Source organism: Chinchilla lanigera, unplaced genomic scaffold (assembly GCF_000276665.1).
Source record: "Chinchilla lanigera isolate Chin_1 unplaced genomic scaffold, ChiLan1.0 scaffold00017, whole genome shotgun sequence".
Classification (NCBI taxonomy): domain Eukaryota; kingdom Metazoa; phylum Chordata; class Mammalia; order Rodentia; family Chinchillidae; genus Chinchilla; species Chinchilla lanigera.
Genome location: NW_004955418.1, coordinates 15,807,744 through 15,816,614, shown reverse-complemented (window position 1 = coordinate 15,816,614; position 8,871 = coordinate 15,807,744).

Genomic DNA, 8,871 nt, shown 5'->3' with positions numbered 1-8,871 from the left:
AAGGTAGAACACAAATGATTAAGAGTTACAATAAAATTGAAATGCTTCCCTCTGTTTAAAAATAAAAATATACAGATGTTTTCTGGAATTTGCTGCTTTGAATATTTTAACAGTTGCTATTTCTCTCTTGCCCTCCACCTTCCCTTTTCCCTGCCTTCTACCCCTGCATGGACCCTTCGCCCACATAAAAACAAACAAACAAACAAACAAACAAAAAAGCACAATAAATTCCCTAATGCTTGTCTAAGATTACTGAGATCCCCATGTTGGCTGAAACCCCATACGGGTGATGGAAGATAAGTGAGTTTTGAAATGTTGATTTCTATTTTTTTTACTTGGTCAATATAAAATTAATTTCATTAGTTCTCATTATTTTCCACATAATACTTTCAATCCACAGACAAACCTACTTAAAGTAACTGTTAAACTAAGCCTATTAGAAATGAACTACACTTGTCTTGTAAACTATTTTAAATTTTAGTCTGAAATTCTTCTGCCATTTATAGAAAAGTTAAAATTTTATAATAAATGTAAAAAGAACAGAACCATCGGAGACAGACACCATCTCTTTTGTGGTGTCTAGCGCCAAATGACTTCTTAGTTTCTATTACAGGGGCAAGTCCTTGATTCATAGGTCTTTTAAGGGTCATTACATCTTTATTATGCCTACAAAACAAAGACTGATACATCTTGAAAAGCTTGTGATGCCCCTACTGAATGGAAATTTTTACTAAAAATATAATATCCTCCAGATTCAATGTAAAAATATATTACTAATAATAATCTATTGGTCCCGTGGATAAAGGGGAATTACTGTTTTATTTATACAGTTACTCATGGTTGACCATCATCTAAAATTATTAAATGCAAAATTCCAGAAACAAACAACTTACAAGTTTTAAGTTGCTTATGATTCTGAGTAGAGTGATGAAATATCTCATTCTGCTTTTTCCCACTTGGGATATGAATCGTCCTTTACCAGCATACCTACACTGTATATCCCACTGATCTTGTATTCACTTGGTTGACATTTAGGTATCAGATCTGCCGTCTTGGTACTGCTGTGCTTGTGTTTAAGACATGCCATTTTATCTAATAAGGGTCCCAAAATACAGGAGTAGTGGGAATCTAGAAATCTGGATATGCTAAAGAGAAAGTATAAAGTGTAAAAAGGTGAAAATACAGTAGAGATTATTTTCTTCTAATTTTATGACAGTATATTGCTAGAAGTGTCCTATTATTAATCCCTTACTATGTCTAATTTAGAAATTAAACTTCTTTGTAAATGCGTATGTATGGGAAACCATAGTTACATAAGGTTTCAGTGCCTAGCTGTGTGTCTGGGCAGCAGCTGGGGGAGGTCTCAGAATGTATCCCCCACGGTAAGGTAAAACCATTGTAATAACAGATATTGGGCATTTTCTAGGTATCAACCTTTCCAATAATTAATCCCTAATTATAAATATCAACCTTTAAACATATCTTAAAAGGAAAAATAAAACAAATTGAGAATTGCTCATAGTTAACATTCCAAATTAATGTTTATTTTTTAGAGCATATTCACCAAATAAGCAGGTTTTTCCACACACATAATAATACAGTGTTGCATCCATCTTTTCAAAAGGGACATTTGCATCTTATAGAATCACCAGAGCAAAGTGAGTGGGATACTTTAGAGCCACCCTTTGGTGTGAGAAGCCTGCCATACTGACACTGCCCTGGATGAATGAGAATCTGTCCTAGTTTTGAACATGCTATATTTCAGTAATCCTAGACATTTGATTTTTCTTTTCTTTTCTTCAGCACTAGAGATTGAACTCGGAGCTTTCACCCTGAGCTACTCTCCAGTTCCTTTTTTGAAAAAAAATTTTTTTGAGACAAGGTTTTGCTAAATCACTGAGTTGCCTTCTGCTTCAGGCTGGGATTATAGGCAAGTGACTCCATGTCTATCTTGTATTTTCATATACTGTACTGAATAAAAGTCAGTATAATATTTATAAGATTGCACCTACAGCATTAACACTACTGGCATACTCTCCTAATCTGAATTTTTTTAATACAAAAATGCCTTTAGTGGGGAAAGAATTGAAAACACCATCTTCCAATTCCAACAAATAAGCTAGTCACTTCTCTTAATTACATTAGGACTTCCTGCTTGTATTCTTCCCTTCCACTGTGATTTTCTGATCTTTCTAATCGGATGACACTTACTACTCTAGGTTGTATGAGGGCAGACCTCATCATCCATAAAAATGTCTAGGCTGACATAACAATCGTTCAATATTGAATCAGAGAGGACACAAGGAAGCAAATGAAAGCAATTAGAGCATTTGATTTCATTTCCTGAGGGCAAACTGCCTCCCAAATTAATGATAATTGATTTTTTATTTTTAATGATTTAATACATAATGTATGTCCATGTCACAAAAGGCAAAATGTACAGAAAGATATCCACAGGAAAGTAAATATCTTTCATCACTGGAAGCGCTACTCACAGTGGGAAGGTAAGTAAGCCATTTGGGAGAACAAATTGGCATTAGCTATTAAGATTGTGTGGAACTTCCATTTTTAGAAATAATAGAATAGTTAAATTGGATTAATTCTCCTACTGAGAACAACTAAAAAGGCTTGAAAGGTTTTAAAGGAATCTTCTCAAATACACCAAAAAACTTACAAGATGCTGAACAATGTCATTTGGGATGGGATCATCTTGAAATAAATTTCAAAAAGGTTATATTCCATCCAGGTCTGTCTCAAGTTAGGGACCTTGATAACCCCTATCTTACTGCATCCAAGTAGTAAAGATAAAACCAGAAAGAAAGTGACTCGTGTTCAGTGTACAGATCAGCAGGAGGTCCTCAAGCTCATAAATTGACTGATGGCTCTGGATGGCTGCTGTGCAAGCATTTGACAGAAGAAAATGAAATATCCTCTCTGAAGAAAAGCAACATGTTCCTAGGCCTCACATTTTCTCTTAAAAAGTTAAAGACGTGCACAAATGTGCATTATTGCCACAACCCATGTGGCTCTTGAAGTTCTCAGGGGAAAAACAGCAAGAGGATGAGAAAAATAAAGATAAGAGACAAAAGCTGAAGTTAAGTGGAGCCCTCTCTCTCCAGATGGGAGGAAGCAGACTGCTCAACCACCACAGGAGCATTTATTTAAACTTTTGACAAAGTTGGTATCATATGACCCAGCTTTGTCTAGTAACTGATTCCTTGGATTGTCCTAGGGCTTGGTGTTCTCTGGACTGAAGCAGCTTGATCATGTGGCTTGCCTCATGATCAGGGGCTTTTGTTCTCCCACTAGCCTTGCCTGATCCCTGCACAAGTGATCAATTTTCAGCTTCAGTGGTCCCCTACCCATTATAGTATGTGATGACTAAAAGCTGGAAGCCACGCAAATGTTGATCAATGAGTAGAATAGTCATATAACTGAAAAGGATAGAGCAATAAAAATGGACTGTTAGTACGTGTCATTATATTGGTGAATTTCACAAATACAATACTCAATAAACAAGCAAACATGTAGCAGAAGATTATATAGTGTGTTGTCAATAATACATAATTCAAAAACAAGCAAAACAAGTAATATGTTGCTCAAGAATAATATATAGATATACACATGGTAGAACTTAAAGACAAGGGAACACTACATACAAACCTCAGGGTCCTGGTTGACCTGAGGGAGGGGGGCACATTAGAAGTTTTGTTTTAATTTGTTTTGCTTTTTCTTTGTGGTACTCAAGATCGAATACAGGGCTTTGTGCATGCTAAGCAAGTTCTCAACCACTGAGCTATATCGTGGGAGTTTTAACCACAGTGGTCATGTATTCTCCAGAGAAAACCATCCTCTGAATTTGCTGAATTCATGCTGGAAAGCCAAACAGTATGTCCTGTTCATTGATTTCAAGTCCAGCCTGCAGTGTGTGCAAGAGCTTCTTTTCATGCAGATTTACTAATATGCCTGAGATGAGACTTCATGTACTGCTCCTAATTTATAAACAGTATCTCTCAGCACTTTAACTGGACACAGTTTAGTGGATTATATTATCAGTTCCTGAGCACTTGTCTGGCCAGAGAAATTCTGTGATTGCTTCCTCCAGAATCCAGGCTTAGCTGGGATAGACGTGAAGCAGAGAACTAGAGAAGATGCTAGAGCATGTGTACCTCCTTCTCCCCTACAGCGAGCTCAGCAGGGGTTAAGGTGGACTTTGACTGAGGTCCAGTTTTTTATTATAATACTAATTTGACTACTGTTTTGAGGAGGAAGTTATAACATTTTACTGTATGAATAACCAGAAGAAACTACAGAGCCTGCCTGTGGTTTTACCTAAGACAGGAAATTTCTGGCTCCACAGAGTGGGTCTGAGTGTGCTGTAACAGTTGAAAGGGCGATAGGGAAGAAAACTCATGCACAAGAGTCCCATTTAGCATGCATGTGCTATAATAATTGGGTACAAAAGTTGAGTCAGTAGATTAATCTATCCTCTGTACTTTTTCTGTAATACTTGTTGATATAATGGAAAATGTAGCTTCTAGTGTGCCCCAGAACTGCCTCCCTAACTAGGATGAATTCTGTCTGAAACTTGTTTGTTCCAGTTGTCATCTTAATGTAATTACTTTGCTTTATGGAACTTGTCATGAAATCAATGGGTGGACAAAGAAAGTTCTTCCGTTTGTAAGCACCAACTTGAGAATTTTAAAAAGTCTTGATAAAGTTGAATGGAATTGGGTGTGTGCACAGCCACTGCCAAAGACTGAGGTGAAAACTTAAAAATATAGAAGAGCCTCACATTTAGGTTGTCTCACAAATCTCTTTAAAGCCTTACTCTTCATTGAGGAATGTATAGAATAAAAAATTATTCCTGGGTCCTTTCCAGCTGTGTCATTTTACGATTTTTGCACATGAAAATATTTAATCACCTCTGTAAAAATGAAGAGGATTTATACTTATATCTCTGTGAAAATCTACTGTTAGCATTTCACCCACCAAAGGAAAACAATGCTACATATATATCTTAGATTTTAGGTTTGGGGATATAAATACTACTGTTTAGTGCTTGAATTACGTTTATGATCCCTGTAGGCTGAGGTTATGAATTTGATGCTTGTGTCCCTCCAAAATTCGTATGATGAAATCCTAACCTCCAATGTGATGGTGTTAGGAGGTGGGGTTTGTGGGAACAATGAGGTCAAGAAAGTGGAAACCTCATGATGAGGTTAGCACCCTTACAAAGGGGAGCCTGGGGAGCTCTCTCACCCTCTTTCTGCTATGGCAAGGTACAACAAAAAGATGAAAGTCTGTAATCTGGAAGAAGGTCAGCACCAGAACCTTATCATACTGGCATCCCAACCTGGACCTTTTAGCTTCTACAATGGTAAGAAGTAAATTTACTTTTATAAACCACCAAGTCTACAGTACTTTAATATAACAGACTAAGTTAAAATAGCTGACAAACTAATGGACCAAGAAAAATTTAGAGAGAAACTAAAATCGGTGCTTCCCTTATTCAGTTCGCCAAAGATGACATTTTAGAACTGCTTCTGTACAACTACAAATCCCATGTCCCTTTATGCTTCATGGGTGAATGGAGTCCTGAGCCTCAAGAGTACAAGACTTTCATTACTATGCACTTTGAACTCATAAATATTCTGCAACGGGTTGTTTTGGAAATGCATATCTGTTACTGAGATCAAAAGTTTTGTGTGTGTCGCTATTTTTGTTGGAGGCAAATACAGTGGTAAGAAAAAAAGACGCTTTGAAGAACATGTGTATTCTCCATTCTAGTCTACTACAAATGTTGTTTCACTACAAAATAGTCTGCTATATTTAGATCACTATTTTGGGGACTGAAAAGCTATCAATTCAAGTAGAATTTAGCACATGGCTCCTGACTTCACCCTGTATAAGAAAATAGTGTAAGAATTTACCAACAGTATTTTCTTTTCTCCAGGTTCAATTTTCCTGTTCATATATCTTTGTCTTTGTATTCATAAATGAAGTAAAACAGTAGTAATATATTGTAGCAGTACTAATATATTGTTGACTGCAGCAAATTCCATGCCACTTAGAGAAGTTAATAATGGGTAACCTCAATTCATTGGTTATGAAAATCCAAAGTTTAAAATCGTGGCTATAATTGGAGAATTGCGTTCATTGGCACTGTTTAGACAGTCAGAAATTCACCTACTTCTACATTAATGTGGGTTTTCATTTTTTAAAAATCTGCTTTTTTCCTTTTCATTCTTTTTCATTGCTCATACAGATGAATGGATTTCCTTTCAGCAGATTTGTACAAGTGGATCACACTTTGATTATTCTCTTCCTCCCCTCAACCTCTCTATCCCTCTCTCCTCCCTGGTTTCACATTTTTTGGGGTTCAAGGATCGTGAGACCTAATTCACTGCCATTATCACCCATCTATTTTAGTTACTTTTTTCTTGTTGTGGAGACAAAATACCTGACACCCAAAGTTAAGGGAGGAAAGCTTTGTTTAGCTACAAACCTCACTTTGTAGAGGTTTCATTTCATAATTAGCTGGCTCTAAGGCAGGGTGGCGTGGCAGAGGAGAACAGTTTATGGTGAGCAGACTGTAGCAAAGCAACAGGGACCTTAACTCCATCTTTCTGTCCCTTTCATATTGTATCTAGGGTGCCAGGATTAGGGTGGTGGGTGACAAACCCATCAGAGGACTGATTTAGTAATCACACACCCTTAATCTCAGCATGAGATCCAGCCGCTTCTGAAAAAGCCCCACCTATGACTGCATGAGGCTTTGGGAGGACATCTAGATACAAACCATAACACCATCCTACACTTTCTCCCCTCCCCCTTATTCCTTATTCCTTTTTCCTTATCTAATAAGTCTTCCATTTAATTTCTTGTCATCTCCTTTAAATGTCTCATATTGGGAGAAAATGCTATATGTGCCTTTCTGAGTTTGGCTTATTTTACTCAACACGAAGGTCTGTTTTCCTGCAAATGACAAAATTTGATTCTTTTTAATGGCTGAAATATATGTATGTTTTCTTTATTCATCTGTAAATTGGCACCTAGGGTGGTTACCTACTTTGATATTGTGAATTGTGCCACAGTGAATGTGGGTGTGCATGTATCCCTATAGTATGCTGACTTGATTCCTTCAGGTATATACCAAGTATACCAATGAGTGGTATAGCTAGATCAAATGATAGCTCTACTTTTAGTCTTCCTGAGGAATCTCCGTACTGATTTCCATATAGTCACTATACTAATTTACATTGTCACCTGAAGTGTAGAAGGATTTCTTTTTCCCTGCATACTCAGCAACATATATTATTTTTTTGTGTTCTCCATGACTGCCATTCTGACTCGGAAGAGATGGAATCTCAGTGGTGTTTTGGTTTGCATCTCCCTAGTGGATAAAGCTGTTGAACAGCTTTCATATATTACTGACCATTTGTTCTCCTACTTTTGAGAAATGTCTGCTCAATTCATTTGCACACTTATTGATTGAGCTGTTTTATCCTTTAAAGTTAAATTTTTGAGCTTTTTATATATTGTAGATATTGATCCTATGTCAAAAGTGTAGCTGCCGAGGGTTTTCTCCTATTTTCTAGGCTGTCTCTTCACTCTGCTTGTGCAGAAACTTTAATTTTATGTAGTTTCACGTGTGTACTCTTGCCATCATTTCCCATGCTACTGAATTCCTATTTGGAAGTATTTGCCTGTGGCTGTGGCTTTATGTGTTTCTACTGTTTTCTTTTAGCCATTTCCAAGTTTCAAGTCTTCGATCCACTTTAAACTGATTTTTGTACAGAGTTAAAGATAAAGATCCGGTTTCAGTCTTCCACAAGTACATATCTAGTATTTCCAGCACAGTTTGTTAATGAGACTGTCTTTAAAGTATAGTTTTGGTCTCTTTGTCAAGAATTAGACGGCTATAGTTGTGTGATTTATTTCTGTGATCTCTATTCTGCTTCACTGGGCTACTCATCTAATTTTGTGCTAGCATCAAGCTGTTTTTGTTAGTATGGATTTGTAAAATAATTTACTCTATTTTTTAGGATTTATTGGGCTGTTTTGGAACTTCTGTGTTTTCATATGAAGTTTAGGATCTTTTTCCTACTTCTGTGAAGAATTCTGTCAGCATTTTGATCGAGGTTGTGATGAATCTGTAGATTGGTTTTGCTAAGATGGTCATTTTGACAGTTTTAATCCAGTAACTCCATGAACATGGGCAGTTATTCCATCTTCTGGCATCTTGTCCAAGTTCTTTCTTCAGTGTTCTAAAATTTTCATCATAGAAATCTTTCATCTCCTTGGTTACATTGATCCTTAGGTATTTTTTAAGTTTTTGCAAGTAGACTGTTTTCCTGATTTCTTTCTCAGGTAGTCCAATACTGGTGTGTAGTAAAGCTACTTTTCTAATGTTGATTTTATATCTCGTTTACTTACTAAATTCATTTATTAGCTCTGGAAGTCTTTTGGTGGAGGTCCTTTAAGTATAGGATCAAATTATATGCAAACAAATATAATTTAATCTTTTCTAATTTGTATCCCTTTCATGTTTTCTTTTGTCTAATTTGTCTCACTAAAATATCAAGGTCTATACTGAAGATGAGTGGTGAAAACAGATGTCCTTGCCCCTCTCCAGATTTTGATGGTTTCAGTTTTTCCCTATCCAGAATGATGCTGGCTATGTGTTTGTGAGTCAGTGTGCATTTTGCTGAGATATGCGTGTTCTTTGTCAACAACGCAGGCTTGCAGCCAACAGATGAGGTTCCAACTCCTCCACTTCTATGAGTGAGAGTCCCTCAAGCTTTTTAGCCCAAATTTCCTAACCCATAAAATAAAAGAAATAATAATGCCAACCATAATGTTTTGCAC